Here is a 20,306-nt window from a genome sequence, read left to right as displayed (position 1 = left end):
GCAGCAGTGCCAGCTCCCAGGCAAACTGGAGATATCTTCCCCCAAGCCTGTAGTCAGTGTTGCAATAAACAGCCACTAAACATTTGGTAGCCTCTAACTTCCCTTCTTTAGGCAACTGCCACTTTGATAAAAGATATCTCCAATAAGCAAATCTGCCTGCAGGAGTCACTTCACTTTTTCCTATTCACAGACATGGAGGAATGAAAAATTAAATTTGATCAGGTCTGTATTTGAAAGTTCAAAACCCTGAGCTGGAAATGACCAGAGGCTGGCAGGGTATTCTGGCAAGATATTGTTGCCTGTTTGCCCTGTGCTTCTGTTCTGCCCTAGACATGAGCTGCTGGCCATGCTTATTAGAGAGGACACTGGCCCAGATACACTGTCAGTCTGATTCAATTTGAGTCTAGATATTTCCTTATGTTAAGTAATACTTAGCCATTATTGTGGTAAGTTCTGGATACAATTTCACAAAGCAAGTTGGCTATGAAATGCCTAAGAAAATTATTAAGCACAACAGCACAGGAGTTAAAGATCTTCTGCAGCAATTCTGGCTCTTCAAAAATTCTTTAAATTTCCAGATACTGGCTTTCTATTTCACCACTTCATATTTTTATATAAATACTAAGCTGCTAATATATTATTTCACGTGCTGTTTTTCCATAGCAGCTTGATAGAATGCCAGGACCTGATTCTCAAGAACAGATTAGTTTCATGTTTCTAATTCAACTATTAACCAATAACAGATACAGATCACATTCTAGCAACTGTCTAGGGTAAAAACTTATTAAAAATATACCTATCAGGATAACTTAAATTTATTCCCTACAGATCCTTAGAGATACTGCACAGGCTGTGATTAAGTCAAAGAAAGTATGGCAATATATATTTTTCCATCACCTTATGTGCAACTTATTTATTGTGTTCACACAGTATGTCAATTGGACACCAAAAGAGAAAACCTGCAGCAGCAGCAATTGAAAACAATGTTAGAATCCAAGTTGACACATTTCAAAATTTAATTTCTGGGCCTTAGAAGTAATTTGGCTTAATCCAAAACTCTATAAAGCAGTTTAGTCTCCTATTGAAAAAATAAATATTCTCATTAAAACACATTTTCCAGTGATGCAGCTGCTGTTAGACAACAAGAGGAAACATGTAGGCAGGCAGATTCCTTGCTCCTCTCTCATCTCAATAAATTTGCCACCATTAGGATAAGTCATGAGAAGCTGCAAGAACACAAAATTCTCTTCAAATTACATACATTAAAAGATCTTGCATTTATTGTTCCCAAGTTAATTTGTAAGTCTTTCATGAAAGACTGGAATTATAATATTTTCTATTCCAGATGGAAAATGTTTTATTAGACTAATTCAAGACAAGACTTCACTTTCAACTTGTAAGATGTGAGAGTGTCACATGAAAACTGATAAGCAGATTCTGGCGAGTTCTTTTGCCATGTATTTTGAGTGTCTGGCATTTAAACCAAGTCAAAGGAAGGCATCATAAAAATAGCCACCAAATACATAAAGGTAACATAGTTGATGATATAAACTGTGCTTTTCTAAGCTGAAAGTCTTTTTGCTGAGCTTGAGATTGCACTGTATGGTTGACATGAGGCTCTGGTCACAGATTATGCATGAACAATCCAGAACCTCCTGACTTCTTCACTAATTTGTATCTTGTGTGTTTTGTCCTTGCCCACAGAAGCTACAAAATTAAGAAAAAGATGCACAATTATTAAGAAAACACAGTGAAATTTAGGAACAATTCAAGAAAATAATGTTTAAATTACCTATGTGTTATATCCAGAGATGACCCAAACAATTGCTGCTGAAGAACTTATACCATTAACTTTATCACAAATTTTCAAAGGCAGTTGGATTTGCTCAAATATTGCTCAAATAATTTAACAGGATTCTTGCTATTGGCAATTAAATTATTATTTGGTTCCACCTTAATATGATTTCAAAGATTCATTATAGCTCTAAAACTGTAGAACACTGTGTGCTTTGTGGATAAAAAAGACCAGAGAACAGTTAACAATTCTAGGGATTTGTGTCTGTCATATAGATTGGTCAGGGGAATATGCGAGCTCCTGTGAAATCCTTTTACAAAATGTTATAGTTTATCATACTTGAAAAAGATTCCCTGTCTCTACTAGGTGTTAATTTCAAAGAATCACAGAATCAATTAGGTTGTAAGAGATCTCTGGGATCATTTCATCAAGTTTTGAATCAAACACCACCTTGTCAACCAGAACAGAGCACCGAGTGTCACGTCCAGCTGGTCCCTGAACACCCTCAGAGATGGTGGCTCCACCACCTCCCAGGGCAGGGCCTTCCAATGTTCAAGAACCCTTTCTGTGAAGAAATTCCTCCTGATGTCCAGCTTAACCTTCCTGGCATAGCTTCAGCCTGTGTCCCCTTGTCCTGTCACTGGTTGTCTGTGAGGAGAGCCCAGTCCCCATGTCACTACAGCCTCTGGTCAGGGAGGCACAGAGACTGAGAGTGTTCCCCCAGGCCTCCTTTGCTCAAGACTGAGCCCTCCCCAGCTCCCTTAGTTCTCTCACACACTTCTCATCAGACTTATTCTCTAGACCCTTAATCAACTTCCTTTCTCTTCTCTGGACTGGCTCCAGCACCTCAATGTCCTTCAGGAATTGAGGGGCCAGAAAGGGATGTGACCCTTGTGGTGTGGCCTCACCAGTGCCCAGCGCAGAAGGACAATCGCTGCCCTGGTCCTGCTGGCTACACTATTCCTGATACAGGCCATGTGCCACTGGCCTCTTGCCCACCTGGGCACACCTGGGCTCAGGTTCAGCCATTGTCAATCAGCTTCCCAGCCGCTCTTTCCACACCTGGGAGCTGCAGGGGGTTTGTGTGGCCGAAGCGTACGACCAGGCACTTGGTCCTGTTTGACCTCATGCCAGTGGTCTCAGCCCGTGGATCCAGCCTGTCCAGGGCCCTCTGCAGCCTTCCTGCCCTCCAGCAGATCCATCCTCTGGCCCAGCTTGGCATCATCCATGGATACACTCAATTCCCTCATCCACCTCATAAATAAAGATATTAAACAGCAGTGCCCCCAATACTGAGCGCTGGAGGACTCCAGTACTGACCAGCTCCAACTGGATTTAACTCCATCCACCACCACTCTGTTGGCCAGGCCATCAGACAGTTTTTAACAAAGTGAAATGCCCCTGTGCAGGCCATGAGCTGCCAGCTTCTCCAGGAGAACGCTGTGAGAGCATCAAAGGCTTTGCTGAAGTCCAGGCAGACACATCCACAGCCTTTCTCTCATCTATTGGCAGGTCCCTTGGCCATACAAGAAGATCAGATTGGTCAGGAAGGACTTGCCCTTCCTAAACCTGTGCCAGCCATTTCTGATCCCCTGGCCTGCTGTAGGTTCTGTGTGATGGCACTCAGGATGATCTGTTCCATAATCTTGCCAGGCACCAAGGTCAGGCTGACAGGTCTGGAGTTTCCAGATCGTCCTTCCAGCTACTCTTGTTGGATTGGCATCACATTGGCACCTCCAGTCCCCGAGGATCTGCCTGGTGAGCCAGAACTGATAGATAATGGAGAGCATTTTAAACTTCCATTTCAAGGAGGCAGTCGTAATGGGAACATAAATTGGGTATTCACCCTACTTTCTTACAGACTGTGGCCATTTGGCATCAATAAATGTTGCAATTTGAAAGATTCTAAAGTGTTTCTTAAATACTCATAACATACATATTACATTTAACCCTTCTCAGGTAATGCCAACCATATACTGATATCATAATCACACACCTTCATGTAAAATGTTGCAATATTTTGAGAGATTAAAGTATTTTGTCAGAAAAATACTGATCTGTAAAAACATGTATTACATATATTTCTGTGGATAAACATAAAATAATCTTAACAGTTAATAAGCACCTTCAACAAGAAGGCTAAAACAGTCCTACATGCTAAACTTTTCAATGAAATCCCCTATTTAATAATTTCAAAAGCTGTATTTGCAAGTTGTTTTTCTGTCTCATCAATGAGATGAAGTGAGTCAGAGCCCTTTTCTCAGAAACAGTCTAAATGTATCTGTGAATGCTGCCAGCATTATTGAAAAGGCTTGGTCCCAGCATGACCTGAACTCGCTGAGGAGAAAAACAAAAACATGATTTTAATAACATTGATTTTATCTGAGAGCTCAGAGTGCTTCATGCTACATTCATTGACTCTCCCAGCAACTCTGTGAGAGCAGTATTATGGTGATTTTGCAGATGGCAAAGTTAAGAGCAGTGTGTGCAGAGCCAAAGAGCAGCTGAGGGACAAGGACAGGTCTCAGGATGCACTGGGCTACTCTGCCCAGGTGCTCTTGCTCATTGGAAATTAAATAGATCATGGCTGAGTGTATATGGATTTCAAATACAACCTTGCAAATACCAGAAACATAAGGGCCAGGGGGCCTATAAGCACAACATGCTGTATTTTAGAGCAGTTGATAATATAATTATATACAGAGTACAACTGCTTTACCTTTCTGGATGGTGATGTGATGACAAAACATTTGGGTGAGGGGTGGGAGAAGCAAGCTTTCCAGCTCACATTAAAAATAAAAAAGCAAATATTTATGCAAAGACAGCTGTTACTGCCTGCTACCTGGCACACCACATTTAAGCTTTAATGCAATTTTAACAACATTCACAAATTTGTTACTACAATTCTACTTTAGAGTTAAGCAGCCTTCTTCTTGTCTATTCCCACATATAAATTCAAAAGAAAAAAAATCCCCATAAACACTCAACATATACATTTAGCTTAAGAGTTAGTGATCTGTTCAGCAAATTGTTTACCTTAAAAACTTTGAAGAAAGTCAAATGGTAAACAGTACCAAATCTTTTTTGCATGATTAGTATTTAGATGTTTTAACGAGGGTTTTTTAGTCAAATGCATTAAAGCACTTTACACAATCCCCATTGGTGAGTATTTTCCTTGGGTTGCTCCCCCTACTCTCATCTTAGGAACTAAATATTACCTGTAACAGAGGGAGGACACCTGAAGCCTTAAACCTGGGGGAAAAGAAAAATAATTGTCAGGGAATAGTTTCACTGAGGTTGGCTGGATTGACTGAATAGTCCAGTTGCCCACTTTGGCAAAGAAAATGAGTGATTTAGTGCTCAGCCAAAATCAAGTCCCAGTTCAATAAGCATAGACAATCTTTCCATTTCCAAATTGAAATCTGCCCATATCCATTTCAGGATACTCGAAAAACCCAGCCTTTTTGGGGAAAATGGAATTTTGCCATTCGTTAGACAGCACTTACCCTTCCTCCTCACTATATGCACAAAGACAGTGTAAAACATCAGAAAAAATTAATGAAGAAAGCAGATGGACTTACACCTTTTTAGGCTGAAATATTGCAGTTTGAAAGGATCATTCTCCCCTCTAAGGAAAAGACTCGTAACAAATCCTGGAAATAACTGCACACTGAGATGTTGTTACAGCAGAACGGGCACAGTGAAGTGAGTGTCACATTTCCTATTAGTGTTGATTGCTAAATAGGAAATACAGCAAATTGCTCAGCCCAGCAGGCCCTTCAACTACACACTCTGGGCAGTCAGGAAAAGCTCAGTGCTCAGATGAAGGCATTTCATAAAAACATATTTAAAACATCCAAGGTTGAGCCAAAGCAAGCAACTGTATGGTGTTTTTATATATCTTTCATCTAGGCAAGAAAGTACGACTTGGTTAACTCAATTTACTTAAATATTGTCTTATAGGGTTAATTCCTGTGTAGATATATAGATCAACATTGAAATTTGGGGATTTCAGAAGGTGGGGCTTTACAGAAGTTGGAGCTACATATTTGACTAATGCATAAAAGCAGAGTCTTGCAAAGTTCAGATAACTCAGGTGTGATTCAGATTCTGATTTTGCCCAAGTAATCTCCCTCCCGTGCAAGAGCTGAGAACAAGTCTGTTTCATTGGCTGCATTCACTGCAGCTTCTTTTCCCAAATCATCCTTAATTTTCTCTTTCCAGTTGTTTAGTTCTTGTTTTCTTTTGGATAATATCAATCTATGGGAGGTTAGTCTGAAGCTACATCTATTTTTTAAAAAAATATACCACAGTTAGCAATTATGGTTTACTTATATTTATGACATATCAAATACTATCTAGCCTACATTTTTACAGTGAGTGCTACTCAAAGATTCCTGCAGGTAAACATTATAACCAAAATGTTCATCCTGGACATTAAGCCTTATACATTACATTTGAGCCTACCAACAACTGTGATTTGGGTGCTGATCTGAGTCCTAAAACCTCTGACCCACAAATGTGGCTGTCAATGCATTTACTCCCACCACTGCTGTGTGGGTGTAAAAAAAGCACCTGAAGGATATGGTTGCTAGGCTGGAACTTGTACTAATGGATCTTAAACCTTTTATCTTTAAGTTTAGGGATGGATTCTGCCTTTCTTAGAATAATACAAATTTGGAATATTTTTGCTGAACCTAATTCTCAAGCCTAACAGAGCAAGGTTTGGCTTGATTTTTCAAGGATTCTAGGAAAAACCCTTTGTCCCTCTGCTGTGTCACGAATGACGTGGTGGCACAGACTTAATGTGACAGTAGCAGGTAAGCAGCAAAATGCAGGTCTCAGTGCTGATGGACAACAAATAACCTCAGCAGCAACCTCTGAGTCAGCAGGAACTCCAGCAAGAAAACCAGGCTTTGTTTACCCTTGGGGCTACTAGGAGAAAAAATCGTGAGGCATTTTCCTGACTCTGTGTGAATAAACACTCCTGGAAAACAGCTTCTCCATAAAGCAAACAGGAGACAGCCTGAATGTCCAGCTGCCGGCTGGTTCTGTGTCCGTGTTAACACACACACACTGCTCACCCACGGGGGTTGAATTTGCACACACACCCACCAGGCCGTTGTGTTTACACACATATCCACCGGGCTGTGAGATTTACACACACACCCACCACTCACCCAGCAGTCTGCTTGTTGTATTTACACACACACACACACACACACCATTCTGTTTGTTGTATTTACACACACACCCACCGGGCTCTTGTATTTATACACACATCCACCACTTACCCAGAGGGCTGTTTGTGTATTCACACACACACCCTACACTGTTTGTTGTATTTACACACACACCACACTGTTTGTTGTATTCATACACACACACACTGCACTGTTTGCTGTATTTACACACACACTCCGCATTGTTTGTTGTATTTACACACACGCCCCGCTCTATTTGTTGCATTTACACACACACACCCCACACTGTTTGATGTATTTACACACACACACCACACTGTTTATTGTATTTACACACAAACTCTGCACTGTTTGTTGATTTACACACCCCCTCACTGTTTGTTGTATTTACACACACACCCTGCACTGTTTGTTGTATTTACACACACATCCACCCTGCTCTGTTTGTTGCATTCACACACACACACACACCACTGTTTGTTATATTTACACACACACACACCACTCTGTTGTATTTACACACACACACCACACTGTTGCATTTACACACACACTCCGCACTGTTTGTTGTATTTACACACACACACCACACTGTTTATTGTATTTACACACACACTGCACTGTTTGTTGATTTACACACCCCCTCACTGTTTGTTGTATTTACACACACACCCTGCACTGTTTGTTGTATTTACACACACACACACACACACACACACCACACTGTTTGATGTATTTACACGCACACACCACTTTGTTGTATTTACACACACACACACACACTGTTTGTTGCATTTACACACACATTCCGCACTGTTTGTTGCACTCACACCCACACCTCACACCCAGGCCGGTAAAACGGGGCGGGGACAAAAAAAGCGCCCTCGGGCCGCAGGCACCGCTGGGATTCGAACCCAGGATCTCCTGTTTACTAGACAGGCGCTTTAACCAACTAAGCCACGGCGCCGCGCGTTGAGCGGCTGCTCAGTGCAGTATTAACAGAGCTGGCAGGGCGAACGGGCCGTGCCCGAGACTGCGAACCACTCTGGCTTTGGCACCACACACGTAGACAGCGGAGGAAAATTCATAAATATCGGCTTTTCAGACACTGATAGGTGAAACTGCCTCCAGAGCTCCAGCCCTGCCTCATCCTGCGCTGCCTCGGCTGGCCACGGTTTCTGTGTTATAGATACAGATTGTAATATTGGCTTTTTGCAAATATTAAAATGGATTTTATATCTGTGGTGTTAAAGTGATTTGCTATAAAGATGTAATTTTTATTTCTGCTGTTAATTAAGCTTAGACACAGCAGTGCAATAGCTGGTATCAGTGTGCTTGTGTTACAATGCTGCTTGGATGGGGTAACAGCAGTGAGCACAGGATGAGGACATTGCACAGCTCTGCCAGCCAGCAGCACTCACCCTCTGGAGGCAGCGCGCTCCAAGGCCGAACTGCAGCTGATAACAAAGGGCTGAAACCACAGCCAAGGAACCTGCATGCTCTAAAAAGGCAGAGCCAAGGAGGAGCCAGGCTAAACAATTCTTAGAACATGTAAACTAGTCTGGGGAAAAGTTTACTGTGCATGAGGGTCTATGAACATGCATGAGGGTCTATGAATATGCAACAGGCTGATGGAAGGGAAAAGGTATTTAAGGGGTGTCCCCGACGGTAAGAGATGCACCCGGCCGTGACAACCTTTGCTGTACGGTCCTTGTCTCCTGCTGTCCTTTACTAACCTTTAACTCCCACAGGACGTGCCGGCGCTCCCCACACACCCACCCGCGGCACGCGCAGCGCCTGCCCTGCGCACTGCCGGCCACGGCCGCCGGGGGCGCTGTGCTCCCCCGCGCTGCAGGGGGCGCTGTGGCGGGCGGGCGGGCCGGCGGAGGGGCGGCCACGGGGCTGCCTGTGCACAGCCGCAGGGGCGCGGCCGCCTGAGGGGCGCGATGGCGGCGGGAGCGGCGGGAGCGGCGTGAGGGGCCCAAAGGCTCCGCAGCCGTGCCGGAGGCTCCGCGTGTCGCGGTAAAATGTAGCCGAAAGCCCCAGCAGCACCGGCAGAAAACCAGCAGGGCTGGGCTGCTGCACGCCGGGAGATGCTCCCTCTGCGAAAGGTCTGCGGTCGTGGTCCCTCTGAAAAATGCGTATTTTATTATTGGCTTTTCGCAAATATTACAATGAATGTTATATGTGTGATGTTGGAAAGTTATGCTGTATTAATTCTCTTAAGTGGTGTGTTAAATATAGTTTATGTTCCAACATAATGTTAAAATAGAGACTATGTATGTGGGGGGGAGTTTTCTTTTTAGGAATGAGATACTCACTTCAAGGAACACCTAAATCTTCCAAAGGAGAGGAATTTATGGCTTCTTATCAGAAGAAGCTAATTTCTTCAGGCCTTGCTCAGACTCGAAGACGCCAGGGGATTAAAGGAAACAGTTGACATGCAACAGACAGAGTTTCTTGTTCAAAATAGAATGTACGCATAACCATGAAGGATATATGAATGTGCCACAAGTGTATTGTTTTAAGTATGATTCCTTTGTTCACAAGTCATGCTTTTCGTGACTTAGTGTCCGAAAGCATCCAGACGTTCATAATTCTTTGCATTTTATTGTCTTGTAATTGTCCTAACTCTAAACTTTCTTACTCTAATTGTATATTTTTATAACCATATTATTATTATTATTAAACTTTTAAAATTTTTAAAAACCAAGTGATTGGCGTTTTTCACAGTCCCCAGCGAGGAAGGTCCCGATCCAACAGCTGCTCTTGCGAGAGTAAAACAGAGTGAGTAGAATCAGGGCAGGATGAAAGCTCTGCAGTGACAGCGAATGCTCTGGGCAGCAGGGCTGGCACCAAAACCATCCCTGTGCACTCGGACCTGAGAGAGAGAGGAGCTGAGCCCAGCCCTGAGCCCACCAAAATCCCCAGGGAGCTCTGCACTTCCCAAGGAAAAGCCTTCCCTTAGCCCAGCCAAGGGACTGCACTCAGCTGCACGCCTCCTCCTCCTCCCAGCCACATCTTCTGTCTCCCAAGTATCATCTTCGCCATATCTCAGGGAGAAAATTCCCTGAGGGATAAAAAAAGGAAAAATCCTAACCTCCAACACACAAGTAAATGGAAAACAATATATAAAAATTTTATTGATTTAGAAAATTAAGGAGATATCTTGTTCAAAAATCAAAATACACGCACTTTCAGAATTGTTAGTTCAACTGTGAATAAAAACAAATGAGAGTTCAGTGTGCAGAGCATGCTTTCAGGTTCAATACTCACAAACCTGTCTGTATTTTTATGTCCCCGAGCCACAGGTACCTTTTTCCCCATGGAAGTGCTATTTAGTCACTTGAGTTGCCCAACTCAGCGGGCACCATTAGGGTGTGACCCCAGGTTAATCTGGTACAGGAGTCATCTTCATTGCAGCATTCAGATCTGCAAAAGAAAACAGCTTCTTCTTTTGCAGGAGCTGCAAAAGAAACCAGCCAGCTACTTCCCAACGTAGAAATTCACATGAGCCCCTGGCAGCGAAGAGAAGAGGAGCTGTTCAGAGCAGCAGTGGTTTGCAGTAACACTTATTTCATGTTGTGGAGGGACCAAGAGTTGTCTCTGATCCAGGAATGAAACTAGGGCAGTAAGAAGCAGCTCCCCACTACTTCCATGCAGACACAGGTAAACTGATTATTTCTCTTTATTCATCCAAGCATCAAACAGACACCTAGTTACAGGTGCTGCATTGTCCTGCTGTAGAATCATAAGTATCATCTGCTTCAAATATGTTAGATCCTGTGCTCCTTCAAAGCAGCTGAGAGTGTCCATGAATTTTTCAGGTGTGTGTTACTGCCACGTGTGCTCTGGGCTGTGGGTACTAATGAATACATACACATTTTCCTAATTATTACAGATCAGTACAGTATTTACTGAAGGAGTTTTTTTTAACCAGTTAATGTTAGGACAATATCTGTGAGTGCTGAGTTAATCTTCTAACACGCTGCTGTGCTTTTACTCCATTATGTTCTTATTATACTTCTTGATGGATATATCAATTAAGCAAATGTTCAAGTTACCTCATTAACACAGAACCCAAACCATCAACTTCAATTGACTTATTTAGAGGGACATAAATGTGTCATAATTAAACATGTTTTCCTGCAAATGATGAATTAATTACTTACATGATTAGAGTAGTCACTCATGGTTTACCTGAGATGTCCAGAGTGTTGAGATACATCACCCACTAGTATTGACACATCTCTCTTTTTTGGCTAAAAAGAGAGGAACTGACAGAGGCCTTAAATGCTTGGTTCAAGGAAATAGGTTCATGACATTAAAATGCTCCTGTCTTTATATCCCATATTTTTAAGCTTTTGTCCCAGGTTGCTGTGCACAAGCAATGACTATCAGCAGCAAAGCAGCAATCTGCTATTGCATTGCTGCCCCTGACACATGAAGAGCACTGAAGAGTGAGCTTTTGTAACCATTACAAATCTCTCAAAGTGCATCCTGCAACTTTGAGATCCCTGTCTCTATCCAGCAAAGCATCAGAAGCATATTCTGAATTTTAATCACACCAACAGTTCTGTGAACTCTCTGGAGCTGCTTACAATCTCACAGCCAGCACAGGCTACAAGATTTATTGAAAGGTCATTTTGCAGGACTGGACCCAAGTTATTAAGGAACAAATGACCAGCTGGTTTCTCTGTTAAAAGCAGTTTAACAAGAAATTGTTCTGCAGCCACAACCCACCTGCATTTTAATACATTACAAAAAAGAAAAAACCCACCCATTTTTTCATTAAAAAAGAAATCCATCTATCTCTATGCATAAATTTCAACTCAAATATTCAGAGGAAAAAGAAAAAAAAAATCTAGATTAAAGTCCAATTATCAAAGCAGTCAGAAGAGAAATCTGATGTTCCAGAGCTCTAGTGCTTCCTGAAATCTACAGAGCACGAAAAGTTTATGAGCATCTCTTACAGGAAACAGTGCAATTTAAAAGAAACCTTGTGGTGTTTCAGATTGAATTTCCCATCCAAAGTAATTCCTAATTCCTCAAAGACAATTTTATTAGTGTCTAGTGGCAGACTCTCTGTGATTATTGCTTTAAGAATGCAAAGCTAAATTGGTTGAGTTTATTTAATGCCATCAATATTTTTAACAGTTGATTTGACATCTCTGTTGTTGCATCCTTCCTTCTTAAAATGGTAACAATGCCCTGAATTGACATAAAGGTTTTCCTGTTGCTGACTTCAAAGTGAGCTTATGGGCGAAGGCTCAGGAGATCATACTGAGCAAGGCTTCTGGAATTGGGAATATCTTTCTTCAAAAGCATATGAGGAAAAATGATGTGGAAAAAAGATCTCCTGATAGTGTCACCTAACAGAATTCTAATTGTTACAGTCCATTTGTTGCACGTTTTATTTTTAAATCTAAATGAATTATCATCAGGCTCTGATTCACTGGAGCTAACTTTACATATGTAAATGTACAGGCTGCTTACATATTCTGAAACCAATTCTTAAGGAATGTCACTCACTGACCTGAGTGGGAGCCTTGCAGAGCTGAGGTCTCAGTAGAAAAACTACCTTCAAAGGAAAATTATTGGTCAAAAAACAATCACTGTTGGTCTAACTTTGGCCCATTATCTCCTTTCTATAAGAGTATACTGAAGAATGGTAGGTTTAATGTCTTTACAGATGACTCTTTTTGCCTTTCTCAAGTAAGGATCTTCAAACTGAATGGAATGAATTAGTTTTATCTTTTTTTTTTTTTTAATAAGAATTTTTTTTTTTTTTAAATCAAGAGCTACATTAACAAGACACAAAAGTAATAAGTCTTGTTTTACCTTGGATATGTGCTATTACTGTTGGATGTATTGCATCAAAAACATCTGTGGTATTTTCTTTGTCTCAACCATATACTCCATACTTCCTGTCCCAGGAAATATTACATGAAATTACAATGTCTTCATGTTCCATTGTCCAATAAAGGGAAAATAAACATTCTTAAAGGTCTGAGGAGTTTTTTTGGCAGATTTCCTATAACCTATAAGCAGATTAGGAAAGAAATCCTTAGTACTTTGTTTTGGTAGAAGCTGATTGAGGTCTTTCAAAATCTTTCAAATCTTGTCAAAAATCAAATTATTCTATTTTTTCATTAGTAATAAACTTAGAATTAGACAAGGACATCCTGTTAAAATCTTAAAATGCTAATTTAGTCAATCTTAAACAGCTCTTCTGAGGTGGGTTATTATTATCTTACCCATTTGTATATGAAAAAAGCAAGAAATGCTCATGTTCAGAATTACCTGAGATCAAGCAATTAGCAGCACCAAAACTAGGATTCAAATCAAGCCTACTTACCCTGATTATATTTTATTGTGCTAACAAAGAATGTTTGTTTTCTTATTTATCAATAACAAAGCAATAAATAGAAATTTTGCAGTTGTACCTTCTGCAAGATGCATTTAAAAGGATATATACAAGTATTTTTCAACATACGATTCAGACAATTGTTTCACCTTCTCACACCCACTAATTAAAATTAGATTCTTAAGGGCTACAGCAAAAATTATTGCACAGCTTAGTTGAAAAGGGGATTATTTTGATTTCAGATCAAAATAATCCCCTTTTCACTAGATATGAGAAACATTTTAGCAACATTTTGGCTTTTTGTTTTTATGAAGCTCATAAACTGTCACTTATGTATATATCATCAGAGGAATTTGATTCATTAACATTCTGACAACTAAAAATATTACTGTATTACTAATCTTTTTTCTCCATGTGTATAATTCCTGCAGCCAACACAATCTCTAATCCTAAATAGAAATACATAAAGCACAAGACCACATGAATTTTATGAACTTGCAGCATTTTTCATTGGAAAATTGTTTCACAGATCTGTACTCAATGGTATTTTACTTTCTGCTCAGCAATTTTAAAAAATATACAAAATTGCAATAGACAGCATAGCATTTTTACTATTTAGTGATGAAAAAAATCCAGAAATAGTACCACTGGAGGCACTATGTTACTTATTTAAATATTAATATATGCTGCAGTTATTTTAATTATTATGTTCACATATTGCCACTGGATCAGGATGCATTTTTTCTTTAATTGACAAGACAAGCTGAATGGAAAGGCTGCATAACAGAGAATGAGAACTTCTCTGAAGGTATAAATCTCACTGACAAACAAAGCCCTGCACTTCAGCTAATTCAATGTTGTTCTATATATAAGTGATGTATATTTTTATATATCTTTCAGAACACAAGACAATGAGACTTCCAGTCCTGTGTAACTCAGAATCAGATTTAGACAAGTCCTTTGCCCTGAAAGGGGCCATAATCTATCAAACTATTCCACCATGCATTTACAACGACAAAAGATTACTTTTGGATTCAAGAGCCATAATAGGCAAAACAGAAAAGCTTTAAGAGACCCTCTACAAATTTTAGATGAGAAGAAGGGGAGATTTATGGTTGTTCATGTGGATGAAGGAAACTGGCAGTAAACAGTCTGCTAGTAGAGTGTGGGTAGCATAAATGAAAGTGAAGGATGCAGAAAAGTAGGAGCATAGAGGAGCAAAGACATAACTGGAATAGGCTTGGAGCTGTGACCTCCACCCTGGGGAGCCTGTTTGGGTGCCTGACCACCTTATGGGGAAATAACTTTTTCCTAATAACCAAGCAAAACCTCTCCTGATTCAGCTTCATGCTGCTGTTTCCTCGGGTCCTGTCCCTGGGCACAGAGCAGAGGTTGGTATTGCCTCTGTGCTGCCCTTTGTGACGATGCTGAAGATTCCAGTGAGGTCTGAGCTCAGTCTCCTCTTCTCCAGGCTGAGCACACCCAGTGCCCTGGGCTGCTCTTCACTGAGGGAGACCCTTCCCCTGCAGACCCTTCCCATCCTCAGGCCTCCTTTGGGCACTCCCCAGTGCCTTCCTGTCCTTCTGGTGCTGTGGTGCCCCAAACTGCCCCGGCACTGAAGGTGAGACCCCAGCCCAGAGCAGAGCAGAGCAGTGCCCTCCTGGCCCGGCAGTGCCCCAGGACAGGGATGTCCCTCCTGGCCTGGCAGTGCCCCAGGACAGGGATGTCCCTCCTGGCCTGGCAGTGCCCCAGGACAGGGATGTCCCTCCTGGCCTGGCAGTGCCCAGGACAGGGATGTCCCTCCTGGCCCGGCAGTGCCCCAGGACAGGGATGTCCCTCCTGGCTGCCAGGGCACTGCTGGCCCAGCTCCAGCTGCCCACGGAGCAGAGCCCCAGGGCCCTTCCTGCAGCTGCCCTCAGCCTCTCCCTGCCCAGAGCACCCCCAGCCAGGGCTGCCCGGCCCAGGGCAGAGCCCGGCCCTGCCTGAGCTCAGCTCCCTTGGCTGGGACTGCCCTTCCTCCATGTGCCGGCACCTCTGCAGGGCCTCTGCCCTCACAGGAGGCAGCAGCTCCTCCTCATTCAGTGCCATCAGCAGCTCCCTGAGCTTCCTTTGGGTCCTGGGTCCAGATCATGAACGAAGATGACGAGCACAGGGCTGAGGATGGAGCCCTGCAGAACCCCAGTGGTGACAGGCCCCATCTGATGTCACCCAGCCACTGTCACCCTTTGTGCCCAGCCGTGACCCAGCTGCTCACCCGTCCCACCATGTGTTTATCCAGCTGTGCCCTGGACATTTTGTCCAGAAGGATCCTGGCAAAGATGGTATCAAAAACTTTACTGAAATCCAAAATTATTACATCTAGTGGTTTTCCTAGATCAGCCAGATGGGTTACTCTGTCTTAGAAGGAAATCAGGATTGACAAGCAGGACTTCCCTCTCATGGAGCCATGCTGGCTGTGACTGATGACTGTGTGGTTCTCCAGGTATTTTTCAATACCTCCCAGTAATTTTTTTCCATGACATTTCCAGGCACTGAGGTGAGATTGACAAGATTGTAGTATCCTATTCTTTCTTTTTAATATCAACCAAGATAGAATTCTTCCCCTATCACATACAGATTTCTATTTACCTCCTTTCTCTCAGTTTTCACCAAAAATTTCTTGAAAAGAGCACTCCTTAGACTCTCACATCCATGTCCATACCTAAATCCTAGCAAGCCTTTCTTCATAAATTATATGGCTTTCCATTATCATTCACATAATTAAAGCTCAGGCTGCTAAGACCTGCCATTTCTGTACCAGTTGTTGCAACATAATTTTCTTCATAAGTGCAGGCTCCCGTACTTGCATCCACGTGCAACACTCCTCCACAGTGTCTTGGTTTTGGTATGTGTAGTAGATATAATTTGTGCCATTTCTAATATGATATACGTGATATTGAATATTTGTTAGAGTATACACGTCCACCCTCGGCGAAACCTGGTGTATATTAGAACCCGATTTACACGTAAAAGGATGTGGCTCGGCCAGGAGATACAGGGACCCCAGGCGCTGATCATCGGGTGAACGACCCTGGATGGATCTCATGGAAATCCTCGGGCAGATACATGTGAATACAGCGTTCCAGTAAATTTCATCAAGGGATTCAACAACTCTGGACAGTGAATTGTTCTCCCTCATCACCAAAAAAGAAAATCTTATTAACCTATGGACTCTGAATGGAAGAAAAGACTGACTGCCGAAATCTTGGCCTCAGGCGGGATTTTCCCTATAAAAACCGCTTGTGCCAGGATGGAGGCGTGTGGGCATGGAGGAAAACCTCTGCTGAGGCTGACTCCTCATTGCACACCCAGGGCCAACCCCGGGCTCGGCTCTGTTCTTTCCTTGTGGCTGGCTAGATAGAATTTGATTGCAAAATAAATATTTTATTTTCCATATTAATTTGGCTGGACAAATTTTCATTTATAACAATTAATATAATATATAAAAGGAGAACACTAAAACTACATACTACTTTCTCTGACTCTAATTTTAACCCAACTCCTGACCCTCTCTGACAGTCCAGCCCCAGGTGGGTTGGATTGGCCATCAGGCTCAAACAATCCTCACCAGAATCCAACCAAGCACTCACTCCAGGTAAACAATTCTCCAAACACATTCCACACAGGAAAACAGGGAGCAGAAATAGAAATTGTTTTCTCCTTCATTTCTTTCTGTGCACCTCTATGAAAAATCCTGAGAGGGAGAGAAATGTGCTTGCCACAGTTCCCTCCAAACCCAAGAGTGAGAGGAGACAAGGCCAGCCCCCTGCCAAAATCTCGCTGGATCCCTGCCCTTCCAAGAGAAAATCCCTGAGCTACAAGAGTGCAGCTACATCCATACCCCACTTTAGCCTCTTCTTTTGTCTTGTCATTCTTGTTTCTTAGCAACAAATGAGACAAAATTCCCTGAGAGAAATTAAAAAAAAGGAAAAATTCTAACATCCAACACACAAATTCACCTTCAATGTCTCTTTTATGTCCTTCCCTCTGGTTTTTCATTGATTCCTGATTCTCAGTCACAAATACAATCTCTTGTCTTCAAATACAAAGCTCTGTGATTTATTCTCAGATACTCATCTCCCTCGTGCCTTACGTCTGATGCCAGCCTTTGTCACGGTTACATTTTCAAAATGCAGGGGGTTCCCTTTGCTGTCCTTCATGTTTTGAAGGATTCATCTATAAATAACTGGAAATCTCTCTCATAATAAAAAAATCCCACTGATGCCTTGGAGTGGCTACCTAGAACACAGGCTAGACAGTGTTCAAAGAATAAAGTAGGTACTTAGTAAAGGCCTTTGTCAGGAAAATTAATCCACAAACACCAGAGGTTTATGTTCAAAAAGGAGACAGAGGAGTCCTGTAACTCTATTCAAATAAAGGGGGAGGCCATAGGAAATTTCCTTTGGGGGTCTCTCTAATTTTAGGAGAACGCAGCCTCCTTTTCATCTTTATTTCCTGACTGCATTTCCCTATCTCTTTCCCCATTGGCTGAGGTACTTGACAAAGGTACACCTTTGTTTTTTCCTTGTGTCAATTAGTGGAATTCCTTATGGAATTTATGGTTCTTCCCATTGTTTCTTTCATCTCTCAGTATCCAGTTTTATTTATCAGCAGACCTACACTTTGTTTGTAAAGACAAATCTCTCTCATTGCATTAACCAATCAATGGAATCCTTCCCATTGTTTCTTTTATCTCTCAGTATCTAGCTCTATTTACCAGCAGACTCACAGCTTGTTTGTAAAGACAAGTCCTTCATTCCTTCCCCCTTCAATTGATACACCTGGGCAGTGCAAAAGCCTTGCAGAGACTACACAAAATAGATGGTGGTCATGAGTTTCTTAGATGTAAGTTTGGTCTATTTGCATATCAGGGGTTAATTGTCCAATTACCACTTGAGAAAATGAAGTCATATTCCCCCCAATTCACTTTTGTTCACACTTTTCAAGGCCTGAGGCAGATGGTGACCTTGGTTCTCAGGCCTAGGAGGATTGTTTTGTCTGACCAAAATACGGAGCTCAGACTTATACCTTAATGAAATACAGGATCTGAAAAAATATAAAAGCTAAAACTTAAGGCATTACCACTTAAACGTCCTTTTGTTTTGATAGAGCAGCAATCAACAGACTGCTGAAGTGCTGAGATGATGACCCATACTGAATTACTGGCTCATTTATCATAGAACCATTTTGGTTGGAAAAGACCTTTAAGGTGATGAAGTTCAAGCAACAACCCCCTGCTGCCAGGCCCACCACTAAACCACATCCCTTAGTGCCACATTTACAGCCCCTCCCTTTAGACCCCTCTGGGGATGATGACACCACCACTGCCCTGGTAGCCTGTTACAATGCTTGACAAGTCTTTGCATGAAGAATTTTTTTCAAATATCCAAATCAAGCCTGCCATGGGGAAAGCTGAGGCCATGGTACTTCTCCATCACCTTCTATCTACTTACCCTGTCACACACAGGTGATTAATTTAAGTGATTTCAGGAAAAAGGCTATCTTCCTGTTTTATCTGTATGACACCCAAAACATAATCAGTCCTAACCCATAAATAAAGCTTTGAAGTAAAGCATCAAAAGAAGCATGGCCAGCAGGTCAAGGAAGGCGATCCTGTCCCTCTGCTCTGGTGAGATCCCACCTGAAGCACTGCCTCCAGCCCTGGGCTCCTCAGCACAGGAAAGGCAGGAAGCTCTGGGACCAGGTCCAGAGGAGGCCACCAAGATGGTCAGAGGGCTGGGGCAGCTCTCTGTTATGTGGAAAGACTGAGATAATTGTGATTGTTCAGCCTGGAGAAGAGAAGCTTTGGGGTGACCTAATTGTACCTTTCCAGGGCCTGAAGGGAGCTTGCAAGAAAGATGGAGAGAGGCTATTTAAAAGGGCCTGAAGCAACAGGAAAAGAGAAAATGGCTTCAAGCTAAAAGTGGGTAGGTTTAGATTGGTATTAGGAGGAAGCTCTCTGCTGTGAGGGTGGTGACACCCTGGCCCTTAGGTTGCCCAGAGAAGCTGTGGGTGCTGCATCCCTGGAAGTGTCCAAGGCCAGGCTGGACAGGACTTGGAGCCCATTGGGATAGTGGAAGATATCTCTGCCCATGGCAGAGGGATGGAACTGGGTGAACTTTAAGGCTCCTTCCAACCTAAAAGTTCTGTTTCTATGAAGTTCTTTAGTAAAACAAATAAAAATATGAAACAAAATTTACAAGTAGATTATGGTGCCCAGTGACTGTAAGCATCCCAGCACAAAAACCCATGAGGACTGCTGAGATGCAGAGTAACTCACATTTCAGAGGATCACAGGATCAGTCATCATACCTTCACCTAGGTCCATTTCCATCATTAACCTAATTTCTCCAATCAGATTTTTGTTTGTGTAAGTACAAAGAGATTTTAGAATCAGTCATAAAGTAGGCAACATAAACTCCCTTCTTGATATGTTGTTTCATTTGTCTTCAATATGAGAATAAAATCTTGTATCTGACTGCAACTACCCTTTCTGACACCAAGTGTCAGATCTAGAGCTGCTCCCTCACAAGGACTTTCACTGGAAGGAGCTATCCTGATAACTTGGCAGCCCTTGGTAACAGACAAAACTTGAAAGTAAATTTATTTTTCACTTTTTCACTTATTTTCTCAGTGTGTGTCAATGTACTGACACAAGAATGATTAGGAATGTCTCTAAGATCAAAGAAAAAAATAGATCAAAGCTATTGTGTGTTCTTGTTCTATTGAGTCAAAAAAGTTTTGCAGTCAAAAGTGCCCTTCTAGACTTACACAGTCTTTGTCTGCTGCATGCACTATTAATCTTTGTTTTCCAAAAGGTATGTGGACTGTCAGCTCACAGAGATACTCTTTGTTGTTAAGAAGAACTTCAAATGCTTTCTCAGTACAGCCAGCCATTTGG

The 20,306-nt window shown here is 42.1% G+C and overlaps 1 long non-coding RNA gene and 1 other non-coding gene across 2 annotated transcripts; one reads left to right on the top strand and one right to left on the bottom strand.

Moving 5' to 3' along the window:
- Window positions 1-7,892: 7,892 nt before the first annotated feature.
- On the bottom strand, window positions 7,893-7,966 carry TRNAT-AGU (transfer RNA threonine (anticodon AGU)). Its single transcript has one exon. It is a non-coding gene; the product is annotated as a tRNA-Thr (tRNA).
- A 957-nt stretch (window positions 7,967-8,923) lies between these two features.
- On the top strand, window positions 8,924-16,559 carry LOC140684865 (uncharacterized). The gene is made up of 3 exons (XR_012057766.1): window positions 8,924-9,110; window positions 10,463-10,668; window positions 16,317-16,559. It is a non-coding gene; the product is annotated as an uncharacterized lncRNA (long non-coding RNA).
- The last annotated feature ends 3,747 nt before the right edge of the window (window positions 16,560-20,306 follow it).

This window comes from Taeniopygia guttata, chromosome 11 (assembly GCF_048771995.1).
Source record: "Taeniopygia guttata chromosome 11, bTaeGut7.mat, whole genome shotgun sequence".
Taxonomy (NCBI): Eukaryota; Metazoa; Chordata; class Aves; order Passeriformes; family Estrildidae; genus Taeniopygia; species Taeniopygia guttata.
The sequence above is the reverse complement of the archived record's forward strand: the minus strand, read 5'-3'. Positions and strand labels throughout refer to the sequence as shown.